The sequence below is a fragment of the Amia ocellicauda genome, chromosome 6 (assembly GCF_036373705.1).
Source record: "Amia ocellicauda isolate fAmiCal2 chromosome 6, fAmiCal2.hap1, whole genome shotgun sequence".
Classification (NCBI taxonomy): Eukaryota; Metazoa; Chordata; class Actinopteri; order Amiiformes; family Amiidae; genus Amia; species Amia ocellicauda.
The window spans coordinates 34,942,700-34,966,069 of record NC_089855.1 but is presented as its reverse complement, the minus strand read 5'-3'; the positions used below and the strand labels follow the sequence as shown (position 1 = coordinate 34,966,069).

At 42.1% G+C, this 23,370-nt stretch overlaps 1 protein-coding gene and 2 long non-coding RNA genes across 3 annotated transcripts in view; all 3 read left to right on the top strand.

The window, feature by feature from the left end:
• Positions 1–804: 804 nt before the first annotated feature.
• On the top strand, positions 805–11,301 carry LOC136751813 (uncharacterized). Its single transcript, XR_010817082.1, has 3 exons — positions 805–1,092; positions 2,939–3,047; positions 11,158–11,301. It is a non-coding gene; the product is annotated as an uncharacterized LOC136751813 (long non-coding RNA).
• Positions 11,302–13,062: 1,761 nt separating this feature from the next.
• Positions 13,063–14,426, top strand: LOC136751812 (uncharacterized). Its single transcript, XR_010817081.1, has 3 exons — positions 13,063–13,165; positions 13,373–13,506; positions 14,177–14,426. It is a non-coding gene; the product is annotated as an uncharacterized LOC136751812 (long non-coding RNA).
• A 4,304-nt stretch (positions 14,427–18,730) lies between these two features.
• LOC136751424 (nectin-1) overlaps positions 18,731–23,370 on the top strand; it is a 62,185-nt gene continuing 57,545 nt past the window's right edge. Inside the window, exon 1 of the mRNA XM_066707034.1 lies at positions 18,731–18,810. The gene's annotated coding sequence lies outside the window, so the exon portion shown is untranslated. The remainder of the gene's footprint in view (positions 18,811–23,370) is intronic.

Here is a 23,370-nt window from a genome sequence, read left to right as displayed (position 1 = left end):
AAAAGCATATGATATGAAAGCATATGATATGAAAGCATATGATATGATATACTTAGATTTTCAGAAAGGTATCGATAAGGTTCCGCACCAAAGACTGATCCTAAAATTGGAAGCTGTAGGTATTCAGTGTAATATAAGTAGATGGATTATGAACTGGTTGATGTATAGGAAACGGAGGGTGTCGATAAGAGAAGTTGCTTTTAACTGGAGCGACCACCAGAGGGGAGTGAGGGAAGACACCCAAAAATTAAGGGTCTGAAGTGCAAGTGCAGATCTTTTCCAAAGACAACCATGGACTGTCACTACCACTTCCTGTGGTGTATTTAATAAAGTATTCAATGTCATGCCATTTCTGGGTCTCTTTATTTCAATAATCAATACTGCCTTTATCTTGCAACATTTGGTTTTCCACCGTCGCCATTTTGTTTGCCTGCCTTTGGCTTTGGATTTTTGGATTTTTGCCATTAAACTCTGATTCCAAAAAAAAAGTAATCAAAATTTAAATAATTCAATAAGTCATAAGACTACTCAAAACATAAGTGTGACAATTCAGCTACAATATTCAAGCATTATAAACACATTGGTATTCATTCAAACATATTGCCAGAATAGATTTCATTAATAATATCTTTAATTGTTATTTTAGAGAAAAATGCATACAACTATTTGAGATTAAAGTAAAAAATTAAAATAGACAGGATAGATATTAATACAATTTTCACAATTTCACAATGTTTTAATAAACTTTTAATTAAGAATATGAAATGTTAAATTACATTTTGAATTTGTGCATTTTGTAATGGTGTTTTCATGTTTTTCTTGAAGCTTGTCCTGTAGTCACGGTGACCACTGAAGATCCACCAGAAGTTGGCTGTGAGGAGAGAACTGTAGCCACCTGTACAGCAGCCAATGGAAAACCAGCTGCTGATGTATTTTGGGAATATGGAAAGGATTTAAAGATTCCTTTTACAGCTGTGATGAACAGAACTATTAATGAAAATAACACGATCACTGTCAGGAGTGAACTACGAGCAATCCCAACCAGGTCCATGCAACAGCACAAAAACATCTCCCACAGGTTAAGTGTACACTGTGAGTACTGCATATCTTCTATTTTCAGGGTGGAAAACATATTTATATTAAATCAATTAAATAAAGGGTCTATAGTAGCTAGTAAAATGTTCCCTAATAGTAAAAAGCTATTCCCTCTTGCTGTGTAACATTTATTCAAGATTATAATGCTGTGTCTGGTATAAGGCTATAAGAGTAACTAATTGTATCTGTTTTTAATAATGAGAATTTAATATCTCTTTGTTGAAACAAAATGATTATCTTTGTGTGTTTGTGTCCTGTCTGTGTGCAGTTTGTTCACAGGCTATTGGTTTAAAAGTGGTTAAAGCTTTGCCAGTTGAAAACATGAATCCACCCTTGACGAAGGTCAATTAATGCTTCATCTAACCATAATACATGGTACCATTGTACTTCTTATTTTTTGCAGTATATATATATATATATATATATATATATATATATATATACACTCACCTAAAGGATTATTAGGAACACCATACTAATACTGTGTTTGACCCCCTTTCGCCTTCAGACCTGCCTTAATTCTACGTGTCATTGATTCAACAAGGTGCTGAAAGCATTCTTTAGAAATGTTGGCCCATATTGATAGGATAGCATCTTGCAGTTGATGGAGATTTGTGGGATGCACATCCAGGGCACCAAGCTCCCGTTCCACCACATCCCAAAGATGCTCTATTGGGTTGAGATCTGGTGACTGTGGGGGCCAGTTTAGTACAGTGAACTCATTGTCATGTTCAAGAAACCAATTTAAAATGATTCGACCTTTGTGACATGGTGCATTATCCTGCTGGACGTAGCCATCAGAGGATGGGTACATGGTGGTCATAAAGGGATGGACATGGTCAGAAACAATGCTCAGGTAGGCCGTGGCATTTAAACGATGCCCAATTGGCACTAAGGGGCCTAAAGTGTGCCAAGAAAACATCCCCCACACCATTACACCACCACCACCAGCCTGCACAGTGGTAACAAGCCATGATGAATCCATGTTCTCATTCTGTTTACGCCAAATTCTGACTCTACCATCTGAATGTCTCAACAGAAATCCAGACTCATCAGACCAGGCAACATTTTTCCAGTCTTCAACTGTCCAATTTTGGTGAGCTTGTGCAAATTGTAGCCTCTTTTTCCTATTTGTAGTGGAGATGAGTGGTACCCGGTGGGGTCTTCTGCTGTTGTAGCCCATCCGCCTCAAGGTTGTACGTGTTGTGGCTTCACAAATGCTTTGCTGCATACCTCGGTTGTAACGAGTGGTTATTTCAGTCAAAGTTGCTCTTCTATCAGCTTGAATCAGTCGGCCCATTCTCCTCTGACCTCTAGCATCAACAAGGCATTTTCGCCCACAGGACTGCCGCATACTGGATGTTTTTCCCTTTTCACACCATTCTTTGTAAACCCTAGAAATGGTTGAGCGTGAAAATCCCAGTAACTGAGCAGATTGTGAAATACTCAGACCGGCCCGTCTGGCACCAACAACCATGCCACGCTCAAAATTGCTTAAATCACCTTTCTTTCCCATTCAGACATTCAGTTTGGAGTTCAGGAGATTGTCTTGACCAGGACCACACCCCTAAATGCATTGAAGCAACTGCCATGTGATTGGTTGGTTAGATAATTGCATTAATGAGAAATTGAACAGGTGTTCCTAATAATCCTTTAGGTGAGTGTATATATATATATATTGCATGTTGGCTTGTGAAATAAACTGAAGTTTATTTTGAGAAGAATGTCATATCCACTATATAGCATAGAACATAAGAGAGTTTACATTAAGCCTGTAAACCTATAAACTTTAAAAGTAAGCTCCAGTTATGATATAGTGATTGCTTTACTTTTAATCATGCAGATCCTCCACAGTGGGTGAACATTGCAAAAGTGAAGGATTCATCACTGGACACAGTCTTTATCTGTGAGGCTGAGGCCAATCCTCAACCTACAGACTACCACTGGTACAGGTACAGGTGTTGCTGTTGTCATGAAACTTTCCTTGAGGTCTTCAAAAGCAGATTTAGTGTATTCCTTATTAATATGTAATGTTGTATTGCATAAGGCATTTCCCCATCTTCTTGAGATAGGGTTCCCTTTTATTTAGGAGACATTGCATTATATTTTGCATTGTATAACTGCTTTGTTTGACCCAGAGCTGAGTACCAAAGACACCAAAAGGTCACCTCACACACTTTAGGCTGGGATCCCCTTTCTCCAGCAAATCACAGTGCGTAGAACCTTGTTCTTGTATTTTTTCAAGTACCTTCAAGTTTTCGGTTGTTCCTGTTCTTTAGTTGGAAGCTGGCATTTCTTTTGCCCTTTCCTCTGAACCAAAAAACGTGTACTAAATCAAGCCTGCTCCTTTTCAACCCTGGCACTTAAGTGGTTGAATGACCGTCCCACTGAGGTCAGGACAGCAGAGTCCCTGACCACCTTCCAGTGATTACTCAAGACACATCTTTTCAGACTTACTTGTAATATAGCAACTTATTCTTGTGAGCTGTTCAGCACTCCTGCACATTATAGAACTATGCTTCATTATTCTCCTGATTGGTTATACATTGTTAGATCTCTTGGGGTTTTCTCGTATGCTCCCCTCCCTTTAGCTCATTCATAGTACTTCACCGCATCATGTTTGTACTAGTTACCTTTTTGAACGAGGATGTATGCTATATTTTGTTTAATTTACAGTACTTCTGCACTTTTGTAAAATCTTAAATTGTACTTTGTAGTGCTTAATTTGAATTCTGTATTTGAATTGTATTACTGCACTTTTATAATGCTTGTGTAAGCTGTGAATTGCCCTGAATAAGGGGCCAATAAATAAATAAATAAATAAATAAATAATCAAATAATCACAATTAGCCAGTAGTTAGATTATACATTTTTTTCTTTTAGCTTGTTTACTCACTGCATTTTTGAAAGTGTGCTGCAGCAGATTTCAGCACCTGTTCACACTTATTAGGCTGGCCCTGGGCTGACTAAAATTGTCTGGCTTTTTTTCTGACCCTGTTCACATTTTAGGTTTTAGGAGGCCTACGTGCGTTCACATATGCAGCTGAAAAGCTGAACTAAACTAAATGCATGCTGGGAATTATACAAATCTGCTAAAACCAATTATCTTTCAAGTCAGAAGCACTGCCCAAAGGGGAGGGGTTTCTACGCACTTCTGTAGGAACCCGATTGAAATGTAACTCTATCAAAGCTGTCATTGGCCCCTGCACATGTCACTCAGAACAGGTCCCTTCCACTTCCTGTTCTATAAAACGTGACGTCAGCGCAGGTTCATCCTCTTTTGCCATGTTGCTGGACTCGAGAACGTAAGCTTTCTGTGTTTGTAATAAACATTCAAACTGCGTATTTCAGCTGGATGGCTTCACTTTATAGTGTTGTTCACCACCGGTTTTGCTACACATCGTCTCTGTCTTGTGTGTGTTTAGTTATTATTGATAGCTAATCCCGATTCTGTCCCGTCCGCGCACTGTTCGTTCACATGAAAAGCCTTTTAAAAGTAATAGTTGTGTTTATATAGTTCTATACATATATTCTAACTGCTTGCTGTGTTGTTTTTTGTCCACATGACTTTTTCCTCCACAACAGGAGTGCTAGCAGCGGCAGTAAAATCTGTGGCCTGGCTGCCCGGCCTTGAGCCTTGGTGTGTGTCGTAAGAGATCTCGCCCGCATGAGGTGCTCCTCCGCTGGCTTGCACCCACACTACAGCCCGCAACTGCGGCTGTAGGAGATCTCGCTTTCCGAGTTCACTGAGAACAAGCTCTGCTTAGCCTCCTTGTCTGTGTGTGCAGACCTCAGTTTTAGATCCCGCGATGGCTGGTGGTCTACTACCCTCGGCCCCCTAGGACCCTGGACCCCCCCGTCACCCGGTGTCACCTCCGGTGTGGTTAAGCCTACGGGCCTACACGGCACTTATATCCAGCACCTGGTGCTCACATACACAGTGTTCTGTCTGGCAACAGCAACAGCGCCCCGCGATCTCCCATTCCGGTGAGTGATGGTAGGGGTTGGTGGCGCTGGATCTTTGCCTCTCCCCAAGTCCCTCCGTCTCCTCCTCCGGACACGCGCAGCTGGCTGCCACAACTGCACATACCCTGGCAGCTGCCCCCCCCCACGGCAGCTGTGCCCCCCCCTGCCTGACGTGCCTGCAGTTCGCGCTGCTATGGCCACGTGCATTTGCGCCCCCACACAAGCACGTGAACGACAGGGAAGAGCGGCAGTGCAACGCCCACGGACTCCCTCCCCCTCTTCTGAGTCGACGTTAACCCCCTCCCCACCATGCCATCGGTGACGGAGAACCGGCTTCACAGACAGAGGCAGAGATGAGGCCATCCTTGCCCTGAATAGCAGGATGGACCACATCTGCGCCCTCCTGTTTGCACAGGCAGCACAAACAGCAGCACAGACCCTGACCCCTCTACATCTCGAGTCTCCACTGCCAGCCCATGTATCACGGGACTCTGAGGGGAGCCTTTCTGCCCTGTCTATGGACAAGGACAGCAGACAGGTAATCGGGGAGGAGGACTGCCTATTACTCAGCCTGCACGTGGGTTTGAAGTCGAGAGTCGGAGCTCATGGAGCAGGAACCGGTCTCGCCCCTCCCACTCCATTGAGCAACAACACTTCCCCTGTTCCTGTAAGTCAGGACTGGGTGTTTTGGGCGGTGATCCAGAGGGCCGTGGACTGCTTGCAGATCCCCTTGCCCTCTGACCCCTCCCCCCACGCTCCAGGTTTGAAAGGGAGCACTGGCCACAGCAGAACACACGGGCCCTCCCACTGCTTACCGGACCTCCTGGATGACCTGAGAGCCACCTGGCTCAGGTGGCTGATGCCCCGGACCCAGCCACTGCATCACAGGCCCCACCCCCTCACAGAGTGGTGGCAGCCGACCTGCTGCTCAATGTGATGCATCATGGCGTAATGGCAACTGGACGCTCCTTGGCAGCTATTGTGGTGGTGAACAGGACCCGCCTCATAGAGCGTCCATATCGCAGGGCTTTACTTTTGGCCCCTCCATGGAGGAGATGCTGACACGCACTCCCCAGGAGAAGGAACAGTCCCTGCAGCAAGCCAGGGTCTACCCTGTTACACCCTCGGCACAACCTTGCAGGCAGCCTTCAGGAGCTCGATGTCTCTCAACCTTGGCTCCCAGGCTATGTGTCTGAACAGTCATGACGACAGACGTTTCCAAGCAAAGGTTGGGGAGCAGTCTGCAACGGACGTGGAGTCCGCACTGGCCCCATATCAACGTCCTGGAGTTACAAGCAATACTACTTGTAACTGGATCTCTTTGCCTCGGCAGAGTCCACACACTGCCCTCTATGGTTCTCCGTACGAGTCTGCTTAGGAACCCTAGGGATAGACGTGCTAGCCCACATATGGCCGCGCTATCTCCTTTACGCATTCCCACCATTCCCCCTTTTCCCGGTGGTCCTGGAGAAGGTCAGGAGAGAACGAGCGACAGTTCTGCCAATAGCCCCTCGGTGGCCTCACAGATTCTGGTTTGCAGACCTGATCGCCTTACTCCACGGAGAGCCTTGGCAGCTCCCAGTGAGAGCGGACTTGTCTGTCAGACACGGTGGTAGCCACTATTCAGTCGGCGAGAGCTCCCTCTACGAGGTCGCAGTATTCCTACCGCTGGCGGATGTTTAGCAACTGGTGCCAAGACGGCGGTGAAGACCCAATTAATTGCCATATCGGGGTCATATTGCAATTTCAGGGCAAGTCCCCGTCCACGCTCAAAGTGTATCTGGTGTCCATCTCCGCATGTCATGTCCGGATTGATGGTGAGCCCCCTGGTTCTCATTTCTTGGCTGTGCAGTTTTTTAAAGGGAGCTCGACGGCTGCGGCCTCCTCGCACCCCTTCACTGCCTGCATGGTGCCTTGATGTAGTGCTGGATGCACTTTCCCAAGCCCCAATTGAGCCACTGAACTCAGCTGAGCTGAAGCTGGTGTCACTTAAGACTAAGTTTTTGCTAGCAATCACCTCTGCAAAACGCGTGAGCGAATTACACGCCCTGTCCGTACACCCATCATGTGTTCGTTTTGCGGGAGATGGCTCCAGGGTCATGCTACGGCCTAACCCTGCGTTCCTTCCGAAAGTGCTGTCTCCATTTCATGTCAACAGGCGTATTGAGTTAATGGCTTTTCATCCTCCTCCCCTCGGCTTCACCTGCTCTGCCCTGTACGGGCCCTCAGATGCTATTTGGAATGCACTAAGGACTTTCGGCACTCAGACCAACTTTTGTGTCTTATGGAGTGCGGACACAGGGCCAGGCGCCTCTCGCATTGGATTGTGGACACCATTACCATGGCCTACAAGTTCACCGGGACCCTGATGCCTGAACACCTGGTGGTCCACTCGACTCAAGGTGTTGCCACATCTTGGGCCGTTTTGAAGGCGCCCCCTTGGCAGACATTTGTGCGGCTGCAGCTTGGGCCTCGCCGATTACATATGCCCGGTTCAACAGGTTTGACGTGATGGGACCGGTCCCTTCCATTGGGAACCCGGTGTTGGCTGCAGTCGAGCCCCAGTAGCCTACGGGCTCTGGCTCCTGCTGCCTTTCCTCTCCCGGTTTGCCCCTGTTAAGTGCATCCTGATGGAGCTATTTGAACCGTGTCTTCCCTTCCACCGGACAATGCCTTCCAGTCGAGCACCCACGTAAGCTGGTCATGGACTTTGCTGACAGCCCTGTCGATGTGTTCCCAGGGTCTGTCATGCGTCCTAAAGGTATGTTGCCTTACAAGGCCGCCCTGTACATAGTTTGTTCATAATGCATTGTGTTGCGGGAGTGCATGCGTCTGGCCTGTACCCTGCTCTGGATATATATAATATGTGTTAAACAGCAGGACTGTGGCTCCGTTCTGACTGGTGTAGAATAGAACTCACTGCTGCTGTTCCCAGCTGATGGCGCAAGAATTTCGCTGCCTTGCAGACTACATAATTCCTTGGTCAGCAGGTCTGACTGTGTGCCATAGAGCAAGATTCCACTGCTTCTGCCCTCAGCGGTAAGCATGTGAGCAGGCTCTTGTGTTCCGCTGTGTATATAGTTAATTTGTCAACACAGTAGAGCTAATGTTGCCCAGCATTAGCCGGTCTAACCAGCAGGCGTCAACTGTTCCAGTGTTCCATGGGTGACGCATGAGTTTGTTCCTGCGCCGCATGGTGTATATATTTCGTTTGTACGAAATCTACTTGTCAGCACAGTGGAGCTGTTCCAGTCTGTACTATTCAATTGAGTTGGATGCTCCTGTGCTGTCCACAGGTGGCCTTAATGTTCCTGCTGCCACTCGATGTATATTGTTGTTCATTTGTACAACATTGTAGAACTGGTGTGGCCTCGCTCCTAGGTGGGCTAGTGGAGCAAGCGGCCAATGCTCCCATGTTATGCAAAGAGTGCATGAACGATTTCCTGCTGTTGTCCTGCATTAGCTGTGCTAATATGTGACAACTGCTCCCCTGTTATGTGGTGGTGCATGATCTGCTTCCTGCACCCCACGATGTGTTTAGTTGTTATGACAGCACAGTGGAGCTGGATGCTCTGTACCGTTCAGTGAACGTGATTTTCCTGTACTGCGCGGAGGCAGTATGAATGTTCCTGCTGCCACGCTCTGTATACTGTTATGTCCAGCTGTGGCTACTCAGTGACTAGCCAGCTGTGTGTTATTCAGTGGGTCTGTGGCCCCACTCCTGCAGGATCAGGTTTCACTGCCATGTTGTATATGTTGATTGCAGACAGTCCCCGGTAGAGCGTGACTAAGGTCCTCGCTCCTGGACAGCTCAGGTTGGCGCTGAGGGGCCTTTTTGTCTCCTGTCTGGAGTTGTGTTGCTGAGGCCCCTAGCGGTAACCTCGGGGCAGGCTCCCTTATCAGCTCGCTGCCTCCTCCCTTGTGACGGTTTTATTATACAGTAACCCCTCCCCCTTGGACAGGGCTTGACTTGAAAGATAATGATAGGTTGCGAATGCATCCCCGGTTATCTGAAAAAGGAAGCACTGCTCAAGGGTTGCAAGGTCGCGCGGGAGTCCTGCTCCCACCAAAAGAGGACGAACCTGCACTGACGTCACGTTTTATAGAACAGGAAGTGGAAGGGACCTGTTCTGAGTGACGTGTGCAGGGGCCAATGGCAGCTTTGATAGTGAAGTTTCGATCGGGTTCCTACGGAAGTGTGCAGAAACCCCTCCCCCTTGGGCAGAGCTTCCTTTTTCAGATAACCTCTCGTTACGCATGACATTAGATGTATGCAATGTATTTACATCTCAACTTATTAATTTTGACCAAATCACTTTGAAAGTTTAGGTTTAGCAGCTTGGTTCAATGGGGAATCGAATTAATACATGACCCATTTCAAATGTCTGTATCTTCGGTTCTGCAAGTCTAAAAGTGCTGTAATTCATCCAAAAGCAAAGCACGTTTAGTAAGACATCTACATTAAATCGCAGGAAATCGTATACATTAGTTATCAATACTGAGATTTATAATCTGAAATTGTATTACATACATGCACACACATACAGTATATATTTTATATAATATAGTACGTCAAAAGTGTCTGCTGCAGTTCGATATCTGTCCCATGCATTCCAAGGTCTGCTTCTCGGTGTTTTTTCTCAGTTTCCCGGTAAAAATGTTCAACCTTTTCTCTGGACTCCACTTCATTTGTTATCATCCACTTTTTGTCATCAACTCTGATCCTTGCATTTTAATTTTCCTTTTAACTTGGTTGGGCAATCGATTGATATCCATTGATAGAAGCTGTGCACTTAGATATATCCTAGACATCAGTGCTCGTGTACTTAGTTTGGCTGCTTTTTAAACTTTATCTTCCATCCAAATTGTAAACAGTGCTTTAATTTCTGCATCGCCCCAGTTGTTATACCTCCAAAGCTGCCATTTTGAATTGTACTACATTCAGCTCAATATAATTGTATATCGGATTGCATAGTAAACTGGTCCCATTTTAAAATGCATTGTTTTAATTTGAAACCTGCTTGGGTTACATTTATATCGTTTTAATGCATAATTTGGATAAGTGAAGAAAGTCTGGGATCCTGTTCACAATGAATTTTATAACTGACAGTTGCATACTGTTAAATTTCAGACTTCAGTCATACCTAGTAGAAGACATATCAATAGAACGTTTACCAGCTACACACTTTATTTTCATTGACCGAGTAGTTTGAACTGTTTCCATTATAACTCATTACCTATACTTATTTATATATATAAAGATGTGAGCTAGCAAAATTTATCAGTACATTTAAGGCTAGATCAATATGACTGAGTGAAATTCAAACAAAATAGAGAAAATACTGTTTGTCCTGTGAAGTCATGTAAATTTTTTGGTGCCTGTATTTACTTTGTTGGCGAGACAATGCATCTTCTTTGAAACAGACGGAGGCATTTAGGAGGAGTATCTGATGACCAGACACCATTTAATGAGAGGCACTACACTACTCTAGGGCATTGTGCCATGGAGCATCTATCTAGGATATATGTAGTGCAATGGCAGATTGTGCTTCTCTCAGCAGTGATATTCTGGAGAAAGGGGTTCCAGGATACAGTGTGTGAGGTAACTTTTAGGTGACTTTGCTACACAAGATTCAGCATCAGGTCAAATGAAGTTGTGCCAGTTATACTGCATAACAGAACATCTCTTTTTCAGGGATCCAGGTTATGTTCATAGCCTAAAGTCATTACTATAATGCTAGAAAGACAATTTGGTTGTCCCTGTATACCTATTTTGTCTTATTGTATTCTTACATCATATGAATAAATCCGAAACGTATTAGTTGTCTGTTGATTCCTCAGTGGAAAACATAAACCTAATGTTGTCGTGTGTTTACTGCCCTGCAATGGATTGGAGTGCTGTTCAGGGTGTACTCCACCTTGTACCCTATACTTGCCGGGATAGGCTCTGGCTCACTGTGACCATATAATGGATGAAGTGTTTTTTGAGAATGTTTGGATGGATGGAATTTGTTTCTCAGCTGTCCATTATCCATTATATCAGTATACTGAAGTGACTTAGAAGACAATGTTCTCTTATGTTTGATCATCTCATAGAATAAACCACACGCTTACCAGTAGTAAAATTAGAGCAAATGGAAGGAGATTGGAGTTACTGGAGCAGAGCCCTGATGTAAATGGATTGTATGTAATTGAAGCATCAAATACATACGGCAAAGCATCTGGTACTATATATATATATATATAGGTAAGTTTTAGTTGTCTCTTTCTTGTTTGTATGTTTTAAATGTATATTTCACATGCCTGTTTTCTTATGTGTATTCAGTTTTATACATCTAGTATGTTACAGTAAAGGTCTGAATTAGTCATCATTGTCTTTTGGCTACTGTCATCCAAACTGCTTGCTACAATTTTGCATAAACATTTTTATATACTGATAAGACAGAAGTGACTAATCATGGGGTTGAGAAAGTATAGTAAATATATTTTCTAGGAAACCTAGAAATGCAGATAGCAACCCATAACTGCAGAGTGCCTTATCACTGCATGCCTCTTTTAATATGTTAATGACACAGCATACTTGTACACTGACAGAACCTCTTTGATCTAACAGAGTGTTGTGCTATATAGTAAGAGCTGGCTTTCCCCAATTAAATAACTCTTATAAGAGGTTTGACCAGTAGAGCTCAATTCTATAAGATGCAAACACAAGTTTAAAAGATACAAACAACTCTTGTAAAATAAAGGTACACTGACTATACTAAATTACTAAAATAATAGGCAGTTAGATCAATTGTATGACAAAGGGGATTAAAATGTATTTCGGTAATGATTATAACAGTGACAATATCCTACTTAAGAGGAAGGTTAATCTTAATATTCAATATTGTTACTCCAACTTCATGTGTTAGTATTGTTTAGTTATTTCAAAGTTAGTTTTATAATTCTCAAACACTGGTTCTGGAGAGATGCTCATGATGCCGCCCATAGGTTGCAGATAGGGAACCTTTCAGCTGCTCTAATTATAGATTCAATATTAATCTGCTTTATTATCAGCTAATGCTGAATCTGTTTTCAAACTAGTTAATAGCAGAATGGTGAAGATCTGTCTAGATATACAGACAGACGGGTGACAAAGTAAAGGAAAAACAAGTGGATGAACATAATGAATGCAGATGCCACCAAACAGATGTACTGCATGATACAATTAAGCAATTAACATCCTGTCATGCTCTTGTGGCATGTATAAAAATGCTGAGCAGTAGTAGTAGTAGATTAGTAGTAGATTGTGATTGTGTGAGAAAGTGTCAAGCTGGCTGAAGTCCCATCTCCTGAATAATGGCTTTCTATCAAGATGTCCATTTTCCCCTAAACTGTGGACTTTAGAGACAACACAACAAATCTTTAATGCATTTTAAGGCCTGCTAGAACTGACCAGACTCTGAAGTGTCAGAAATCTGGAGAGGAGAGGAGTTAAAGAATCACCACTTTATATTGATTATTATTAATTAAACCAACACAATATTCTGGTCATTAAAAGAGCTAAATCCACCCCAGTATATACATCTTCACATGTATATCTGTGTGCAACTCAAACTGTTTGAATTGTAAGATAGATAGAAGTATGCAAGTATGTATGAGTGTGCCTTAGTAAAGAGAGCTCAGTGGCTAAGGCAGGGTGTGGGTGATCATGTCTGTAGACTAGGGTTCTTCAACCCTGTTCCTGGAGTGACCCCATCCAGCAGGCTTCTCTTAAATCATCATATGGATGCATACTGGTTTACAATACAAACATCATATATATTCCCAAAAAATTAGTGCATGTGGTTTGGTCTCTCCCTACATTAACATGGCATGAAGTGATTTGGTTCCCATTTTTAGTCTTTTACCTTTAATGGCTTGCATAATGTGGATTAAGTCATGTGCCTATTTACACACATGTAAATGTTTTAATATGAAAATGATTAGAGATATTCATGTGGAAATAAATAACTTTTGTCCTATTTTTGTTTTAAGGTACTACTTCAAGATCATCATCTGGGATGATTGCTGCATTAGCATTAGTAACAGCAGTACTTTTTGTTCTGTTTTTGTATATAATGAGGTAATTACAGATTGTTGTTGTACATTAAGCATTATATACTACTATAAAATATACATACATATATCTTTTTTATGTCACATACCATATTCAGTTGTTTTAATTTTGGCAGGTAGGAATACATTCTAGCCTTTTTGCTGTTTGAAAAATCCCCAAAAATCTGATTTAGTATTACATAACAACATCTAATTGAGTTTTATTGTTAATTAGTCCCTTAATGTATTACGGTGGCCCTGAAGTGCAAAACACAAGAAAAATAATTTGAGGACACAAAACGGAAATGACATCACTCATGAAAAGGCAGTCTGGAGCAGGAGGAAGCGGAAGAGAAATGGCTGAAATCGGTAAGGAGTTTGTTTTTAATCTTAAATGCGCTTATTATTGTAACATGTTACTCGACACATGATGTCCATCAGGACCGGCAACCTTTAGACACGGAGGGACAGCGCGAGTCTCATCCCGGTGTTTTCTCTGGTGTGAGGGGGGTGATGGTGTTTCTCCTGTGTGAGGGGTGCGTATTTTATATAAATGAAAGTCGGCTCCTCTCTCACCGGTGCTGCGGGCCCATGATCACCCCACGCGTGTACAGGTTGCCGAGCCCCGCTGTACAGCAGCCCAGTGAGAAAAATGCGTTTATACAGCTCTAGCTTTAGGGGTCGCTTTCGAACAGCAGTGTAACGATACTGGAGTAGTAGGACACGTGTATTAATTAAGTTACATTACATTATGTGCATAACTGTATCAAGATCAAAAACAACATGAACGTAAATGGCCAACCGAAAATAAACATAAAAAGGATTTGAAATATACAGTTCAGGTATGCTTTTACTTTAAAACTCTTGTCCTAAACGAAGTAATCGATGGCATTTCTTTTTGGAAGTCAATATATATATTTTGAATTAGATTTAAATATATTTGTCAGTGTTTAATTTTGTAAAACCCATGGTTTTGATGATAAGTTGTTGGTATATATTTTTTTTGCCAGTATTTAAGATTTCTTTTGTATGTTTTCAGGTTAATGTTGGGATGACAGTGTGATGGCATTTTGAAAAAAGAGAGATGAAAAGAAGATTCTGAAGGGATCACATACAAGTTTTATTTGTTATATTGCAATGCAAAAAAACATGAGTAATTACAGTACAAAGTACAATAAAGGCATCCTTATTATTGAAATTACACTAAAAGCAAGCATTAACATTTTTCACTGGTCAATGGAGTAGACATGTTCACATTAAAGACCAAATGACAATACCATGTAAAAAGATTTATGCATCTCAGTTTTCCATCTTTGTTATTATACTGGGTTTTGGCAGTGAGGTGGAAAAGGTAATTGATTCAAGGGAATCAGATAGAAAAGTATACAAAACAGAAGAACAATACAGTGAGGGAAAAAGTATTTGATCTCCTGCTGATTTTGTACGTTTGCCCACTGACAAAGAATAACAACAAAAAAATACAGAAAAACACATTTCTAAAAAGTTATAAATTGATTTCAATGTTAATGAGGGAAATAAGTATTTGACCCCTTCGACTTAGTACTTGGTGGCAAAACCCTTGTTGGCAATCACAGAGGTCAGATGTTTCTTGTAGTTGGCCACCAGGTTTGCACACATCTCAGGAGGGATTTTGTCCCACTCCTCTTTGCAGATCCTCTCCAAGTCATTAAGGTTTCGAGGCTGATGTTTGGCAACTCGAACCTTCAGCTCCCTCCACAGATTTTCTATGGGATTAAGGTCTGGAGACTGGCTAGGCCACTCCAGGACCTTAATGTGCTTCTTCTTGAGCCACTCCTTTGTTGCCTTGGCTGTGTGTTTTGGGTCATTGTCATGTTGGAATACCCATCCACAACCCATTTTCAGTGCCCTGGCTGAGGGAAGGAGGTTCTCACCCAAGATTTGACGGTACATGGCCCCGTCCATCATCCCTTTAATGCGGTGCAGTTGTCCTGTCCCCTTAGCAGAAAAACACCCCCAAAGCATAATGTTTCCACCTCCATGTTTGATGGTGTTCTTGGGGTCATTCCTCCTCCTCCTCCAAACACGGCGATTTGATTTGATGCCAAAGAGCTCGATTTTGGTCTCATCTGACCATAACACTTTAATCAATTAAGGAAGTCAATCAAGGGAATTCTTCCCTCAGGATGCTGCAGGTATTCAGATAATTGCTCCAATGGTTTCTAAAGCACTGAATTTACCACACCACCTGCTTCATTTATCAGAATGAAATACATCCAGGTGTTTATAAATTGGTGATACAAGGGTGACTTCTGAAAACTGCTGGATAGAAGCTCTCCAGGACCAAGATCGAGCAGCCCTGTGTTAATGTATGTCATCCTGGCCACTGTGAGCTATGGAAATACCAACTATACATACCTTGCAATGTGCGTAATGTTCACCTCTTGTAGGCTTCATTATCATGCCGTTTCATGGGCGGAGTGTTTTCATCGACATCGTTCATATCATTACTTCTCCATTTTAGATTCTCTCAAGCCACCATCAAGCTCTCGCGAGAATGTGATCCAAGACGGCTGCACCCATGGAGTAAATGGCATCAGTGATAGTGCCAACCAGATAGCCACTTTTCTTCTTAAAAGCTGGTCGCAGAAAAATGACATAATCTTTCCCATAAAAATGAAAAACTTAATTTCAGGTCTGCTGTCTGGCAGCAAAACACACCACTCCATGAGGTGGCACTGTTGTACCATGCGCCGTGTGTACTGCAGACACAACGTGCAGTACTGTGCTGCACTGCATGGGGGGGCCTGGACCGATTGAGTGCATTGTGGGACGTGCAGATCTCTGTGTACCAAGTGTGCCATGCACCGGGCTGCTATAACACAAGAGAAAACCAGAGGCTGAAGACCACACGGCCTGCAGCAGAGCTGAAGATCAAGCACTCTAAGGGAAGTAATACAGCTGTGCTGAATTCTAGGTAGAACTAAGAGATCACACAGATCCCCTACAGATTCAGCAGCAGACTGTAATGATTACTCAGGAGCCCCTCATTTGGTGACATCTGTAAGGCAGACCGAGGCCCCACCGGGATATGGATTTACTGCCACAGTATGTGCTGGTGGCTGCTCTGAGGGAGCGATGAGGTATCCATGGAAACTGGTTTAACCCCTCCCCCATTGGGCTGTGTTTACGAATTCGAAAGATAACCCTGTGCTAGAAGGACAATAGTCTATCAATCATTTCATCCCCTGATCAGGACTGGAATGCAATCTTACATAACACCTCCGAGACATACTGGCATGACAAATGGAGAGGAGACCAGAGGGACAAACATCTGTGACTACATTGGGGTGAAATACACCCCCATTTTTCCAGTTTTTAAAGAAATTTAAGTCCAGTGAATAACCTTAAATGGTACAAAGGTCAGCGGTCAACTGCCAGAGGTTAAAGAATAAGAGTTTAGGTTAAAAAAAAAACTTAAAAAAATGTACATTTTACATATACTGTCACTACACCCTCTTAAGCATTATTCGGCAGTGTTACGCTCAGCTCCTGTGCATAGAAGTTACACTGTATTCCTACAATGCGCACATTGTTTGAAAGCTTATTCTCTTGGCTACCAGCACGTTTCATTCTCTAACACATCTGATTTACAGTTTCCGTGTCACCTGCCATCATTCAGAGCCTGGGGGGTAAAAGCGCAGTTTGCTCTGGGGGGGTGGGGTCTCATTCAGACAGTCACAGATCACTCAGTTTCAATCGGATTTGTTTGCAAATAGGCTTGTTTTGTTCAGAACAACCTAACGATCATTTGATGTTCTATCAAACACAGAGAAGTTCAGATCCAATTATGTAAAATCGTTGTGTATTAGTACACTGTAAACAGAGTTTTCCAACTTGATATTTTGAGCTCTCTACAGGTGTGTGTTGCTTCTACCAAACATGAGATTTTGTACTCCTACTCAGACCAAGTATCCCTCCACCCCACCCCCTGCCGAGTGTAAATGTGAGTGGGGGGGGTATAAAGAACTATTTTTTCACATCAGAGAATGTTTCACATCGTTAAAAAGCTGAGAGTCTCACAACAGTGAATAGTACACGTGGGATTGAAGAGAAGCACATGGATTTGGTCCCCTTTCAAGGGTACCAGAGGGGTTACATTTTGTTAAACAAAATGATTCCATGGTTTCTTTATCTCCAATTGTTTATTTGTTCTATGCTTTATGTACATTGAGACATTAAACTGCGTACATTTAAATAAAAACTGGAAAAATGGAGGTGCTCTAAAACCTTTGACCAGTAGTATACATGCCATAAAGCACAGTCTGTCTTAACCATACTATCACCATGAAGGCCAATACATTTTAAATGGTGCTGTTAATCACTTTTAACTTTTTGTCATTTCTTTTTCACAGTAGAGTATAATAAATGTGTGCTTTATCAGCAGTAAGTATCTGCTTCCTCTCGGTATCCTATCACTGACACTCTGCTTCTAAGGCCTCAGTAAGAAGTTGTTAGCAGCCCACTGCCCTCATTGCTAATCTCAGTCTTCATGTTCAAATGAGCTATCTATGCCAGACAGCTATGCATTTGATAGCACAACCGCTCACTCTGTACAATGTTAGTACAGCTTCCCTCAGTAAACAGTCATGTCCCTAAATGAGTCAAATCTACATTTACTGAACAGCCTGGAATTTCCACACTGCTCCCACAATTCATTTTGAGCATATCCAGGGCTATTTCCTATAATGCTATGTATTTTATTTATTTCCTTGTTAGTTTTACTAACGTTCACTAGCTAAACAGGAATTGCAAGTGTTTCAGACATTGTCCACTTTTACTTTAACCTTAGTCTAAAGCATAAATATATATTACAATGTTTGAGCCATGTAAACGGAACTGTGCTCAGTATGAGAACATTCAGAAGGGTTTTAATAGAAAACCATGTCCGCTTTACTTGAAGTAGTATTGTTTGTGATGGCAGAAATAGGTAACCACGGGAAGCTACATGGGTATAAAATGATGCACCTTAAATGCATTCAACAGGGCTTTGTGGATACTCAAGCCACCAGACGCCGTCTTCACCCACTGCAGCTTGAAGGAGTGTTACAATATCTCACACAAGTATCTTAGTAAGTTTATTAAGTTTCTATCCTTCTTATCCGGTTCTACAAATGTTCTTTAACTAATGTTTTTCCCTGGCAGCAAAAAATACCTGATACAAATAAATAAAAATTGAACCTGTCAGCAACACGCCCCTAAAATACGATTTTTTTCCCCGTGTGGCAGCAATATGCTTTTTTAAGATTCAAGTATTAAATTAACACTATGACACTATGTAACAGGTTTATTGATTACACACACGCCGAGAAGTCTGCGTGATTACTTAACATATAACATATCTACTAAAACAATGCTTTATTTTCCCAGTCAAGATAATAGCAGCAAGTTAATGTGCAAAGACAGAATACGGTTATTAAATCAGTATCCTGGCTCGTGTAAGAAAAAAGTAATAAAACAATCAATCAAGCAGTACAAGGTATTTTGAAAAAAACAACAACTGCTGATCTGTTTGAACACCTGCTCTTCGCCAACGACCCATCACTAGTAAATGAACTCCACTCCCTGAAACACACCTGAAGAGATTGCACCGTATTGCCACAACATATATTTAAAGCATGGTTCGTGTACGGGGTAAGATTTGAATAATATTACGATTATTTCAATGCATTTAACTTAATTAAACACAATAGTGCATGCACTTCGAACAGCTTATCTTATAAAATAAAATGTCAGACGTAAAAAGGAGAACTACATAAAGCCACGTGTTGTTGCAACTCAATTGCAGCCTATTATCAAAATATTAATCTTTAAATTGTAAGTTGTAATACATTGATTACATTTGTTGTCTGAGATTCGAATTGACACACACTGTTCTAAACTTGTGGTTAACCGATACATATTCAAGTGAACATGCAAGTTTATTTGACTATTTGTGAACTGTATATAAATGGCAAAAGGCTACATTGGAGCGGAGAGCATGTGCGCTGTGTGTATAGAGTGCACAGCGAAACAAAAGCATAGTCTCGATTGCAGAGACGATTTCAGACGATTTCCAATACCAAGCAGTCACATCCCAGCTAACACACAACTTTTGTGATTTGAGACTGAACTTGAATGACTAAATAGGTCTGTTCTATGAACAAATTAACAAACTAATAAACACTCGTTCTCCTGTTTTTATTAGTATAGTGTACATGTTGATTTAAAAAGCAGTTTTATCCTTTTACATAAATGCCAACTAAAGTTGTAACATAATTGTCCCTTTGAAGAGTTCATACTTTAGTATTATTTATTTCTGTTTTAAATCTTTTATTTTTCGGAACTTATTAATCAAATATATTAAAATGTATATGATGAGATCATATGACGTGGAATGATAAAACGAAATACTGTCAAGATCTTTTTTTCTGTAAATTGTAGATGCACTCCGACTTTTTTAAAATAAATGTTTTAATTATTCAGACATCCAAATTGATACACATTATTATTTTACATAAACTAACAGTCAGTCCACTACAGGATTATTAATTAGCTGTGTGGGCAAGCTTTAGACCATTTCTGCAATTTTCTTTCCTATTAATTATTATCAGTGTGTATTTATTTGCAGTTTCCTTAAGTTTTCACAATACGCTTTTTCTAAGTATTTATTACACAGTGTAGTATGTGTTATTGGTAAAAAAGTACAAGAAGCATACACCTTAGGGATTCTGTTGATTCAGAATTTGCTTTTAAGGCAGGCAATTTAGCTTTAAATAAAAGCAAATACATTCAATGTATTGATGTGCACATGGGGAGTCTCACATCAACATCAACCAGGCAAAACTCATAGTGGTTGCATTATGAATTCGAATTTTATATTTACACATGAAAAACACAGCTCCATTCATACACATACAGGAGTTTTTTCCACCAATCAACACATAATGTCCATAATGCCAAAGTGAAAAGTATAATCTGTAAATAGTTCTAAATGAATTAAAAATACAAAACAGAAATGAATGGAATAAGTAATCACCCCCTTTGCTATGACACAACTGGTTGAGCTGTGGTGAATCCAATTGTTAACCAACCAATCAGGTTAAATACACCTGTTTCAGGGAGGTCCCACAATTAGTTAGTACAATTCCTAACAAAAACTACATCATGAAGATGAAGGAACATTCAATGCAAATTTGGAATAAGGTTCTACAGAAGCACCTATCAGGGGTAGGATATAATAACATTTCCAAGGCATTGAATATCCCCTGGAGCACAGTAAAGTCCATTATTAAGAAATGGAGAGAATATGGCACAACTGTGAATCTGCCTAGATCAGGCCGTCCTCAAAAGCTGAGTATCTGGGCGAGAAGGGCACTAGTTGGAGGCCACCAAGAGGCCTATGGCAACTCTAAATGAGTTAGTCTTTCATGGCTGAGGTTGTAGCCGCTGTGTCTACTGCATCAATAGCCTGGGTGCATCACAGAAGTGGCCTTTATGGCAGAGTGGCAAAACAAAAGCCATTGTTGAAAAAAAACTCGCATTGAATCTTGGCTAGCATTTGTCAGAATGCATGTGGGAGACTCTGAGACCAAGTGGAGGAAGATTCTATGGTCTGATGAGACCAAAATAGAGCTTTCTGGCCTCAATGCTAAGCGCTACATTTGATGCAAGCCTAACACCAAACATCATCCTGAGAACACCATCCCTATCATGAAGCATGATGGTGGCAGCATCATGCTATGGGAATGCTTCTCTGCGTCAGGGCCTGGAAACCTTGTAAAGGTGTACATTTCAGTCAGGCTTATTTATAGTTTTAAGTCAGACGTAGCCTAAAGCCAAGCCTACATCCATCTGGTGCACTCCACTCCAGGTGCAGGAAGTAGGTGAGTGGTCTGGAGGGGATGTATGGAGAGATGAGGGTCTGAAGGTAGCTCGGTGCAATCTGGTCTAGACAACAGTAGCTGAGGGTCAGTGTCTTGATTCGAGATCGGGAGCCAGTGGAGGGAGCGGAGCAGTGGAGTAGCGTGTGCAAATCGGAGCAGATAGAACAACAGGTGAGCCTTGGAGTTCTGGATGGTATCTGGAGCAGGCGAGGAGTAGTTGCAGTAGTCCAGGCGGGAGAGGACCAGTGACCAGGAGCAGCTCAATTGTGTAGTCGGTGAGGAAGGGTTGGATTTGACATATGTTGCTCAGGAAGAATTATCGGGTACATGTCAGCGTGGTGATATGCGGAGTATAGGAGAGAGCAGGATCGAGGGTGACTCCTAGGTTCTTAGTGGAAGAAGAGGGAGAGAGTGTTGTAGATTCCAAGGGGATTGAGATAGAGAGGTTAGCAGAAGGTGAGGAAGAGGGGGAAAAGAGGAGATCCAATTTGAAGAGGTTGAGCTTGAGGTGGTGTGAGTGCATCCAGGAATGATAGTAGACAAACAGGAAGATATGTGATAGGGGATGAGGTGGTCTGAAGAGGGGAAAGACAGGAAGATCTGGGATCATCGGCATTGAAATGGTAGGAGAAAACGTTGGATGCAATGAGGGGGTCCAGAGAGCATGTGTAGAGAGAACAGGAGGGGGCCCAGGACAGAGCCTTTGGGTGTTCCTATGAGGAGAGGTTGAGTTGTGGACGAAGAACCTTGCCATGTCACTTGGTAGGTCTGGTCATTGAGGTAGGATGAGAACCAAGTGAGAGCAGTTCCAGAGATTCCAAGGTCAGTGAGGCAGGATAGGAGGATGTAGCGATCGACGGTGTCAAACGCTGCAGAGAGATCAAGGCGGATTAGTACTGAGGAGAGGGAGGCCACTTGAGCACAATTGAGGGAGTCAATGACTGCTAGCACAGCAGTCTCAGTGGAGTAAGCTATGCGGAAGCTGGATTGCAGAAGATCAAGAAGTGAAAACCCAGGAAAACAAGAGTGTTATTTCTTCAGAAATACTACAGAGAAAAATGTATCTACCTCTAATTTATCTCAGGGGAGACTAGGAGATAACCTTTCAGAAAGACAACAACAGGCAGTGCTTGATCTGTTGTTCAAATTCAGTGATGTCTTTTCAGATCTGCCAGGCAAAACCTCCCTGATTGATCACAAAACTGTGACTGATCCAGGGGTAAAGGTAAAAAAGCTAAAGCCTGAGGTGAAATGGAATGTCATGAAAGAGGAAGTAAGAAAGATGTTGGATTTGGCAGTGGTTAGGGAGTCATTCAGTGATTGGTGTAGTGCAGAGGTGAAGATTCACAAATGTGTTAATCGTGTATGATTTTCTATGGATTTCCATACGTTTAATTGTCTAAATGATATGTACCCATTGCCCAGAGTAGATGAACTCCTAGAAAGGCTTGGCGCATCAAAATATATTTCCACTCTGGACTTAAGAAAAGGCTATTGGCAAGTTCCTTTGTCCCCAGACTCCTGTGAAAAAAACAGCTTCCTCCTCTCCCGATGGCCTGTTCGAATTGAATGTCCTTCCATTTGGTCTTCATGGGGCTCAGCAGCATATGGACAAGGTACTATGACCTCATACTCAGTATGCTTGTGCCTACCTGGTTGATGCTGTGGTCTTTAGTGAACCCTGGGAACCTCATCTGGAGAGTTTGGAACCAGTTTTATCCTAAATTAAAGATGCTGGACTAACAGCAAATTCTAGAAAATATAGACTGGCATACAATGGGACAGGGACTGATTAAACCACAAGAGAAGAAAGTAATAGCTATAGATAACTATAGAAACAAGTGTAGGGATTTTTAGGCTTACTTGGGTACCTCAGACACTTAATCCCCAATTGCTTGTTCAGCCTCCCTAACTGAGCTTACAAAGGGGTCAAATAATACAAATACTAAAGTCATAAAGTGGTCAGACCAGTCCAGAAACCTGTGCTAGATTGAATTATTATTATTTATCTTTTGGTGGATTAACTAAAATGAGGGTCTCAAACTACAGTTACCTGGGGGCCGCTGACCACATTGTCTTTTTATAGGGAGGCCACTTCAAGTAGTAAAAAAAAAAGTGTTATGAAAAATGAACTATTTACAGTTGTTTTTGCATTATTCTTTTAAGTTTGCCTTTTGCTTGCTGCCAGACACTTGTCTGCGATTCTGCTCACATAGGTGAGCTACATTTGCTCTGAGGGAGTTGGCAATGGAAATCCTCAGTATAGCTTGAAGATGGGCATCACTAAGTCTGGACCTGGATTTTTTCACTTATTAAAGGTCATGGTGGA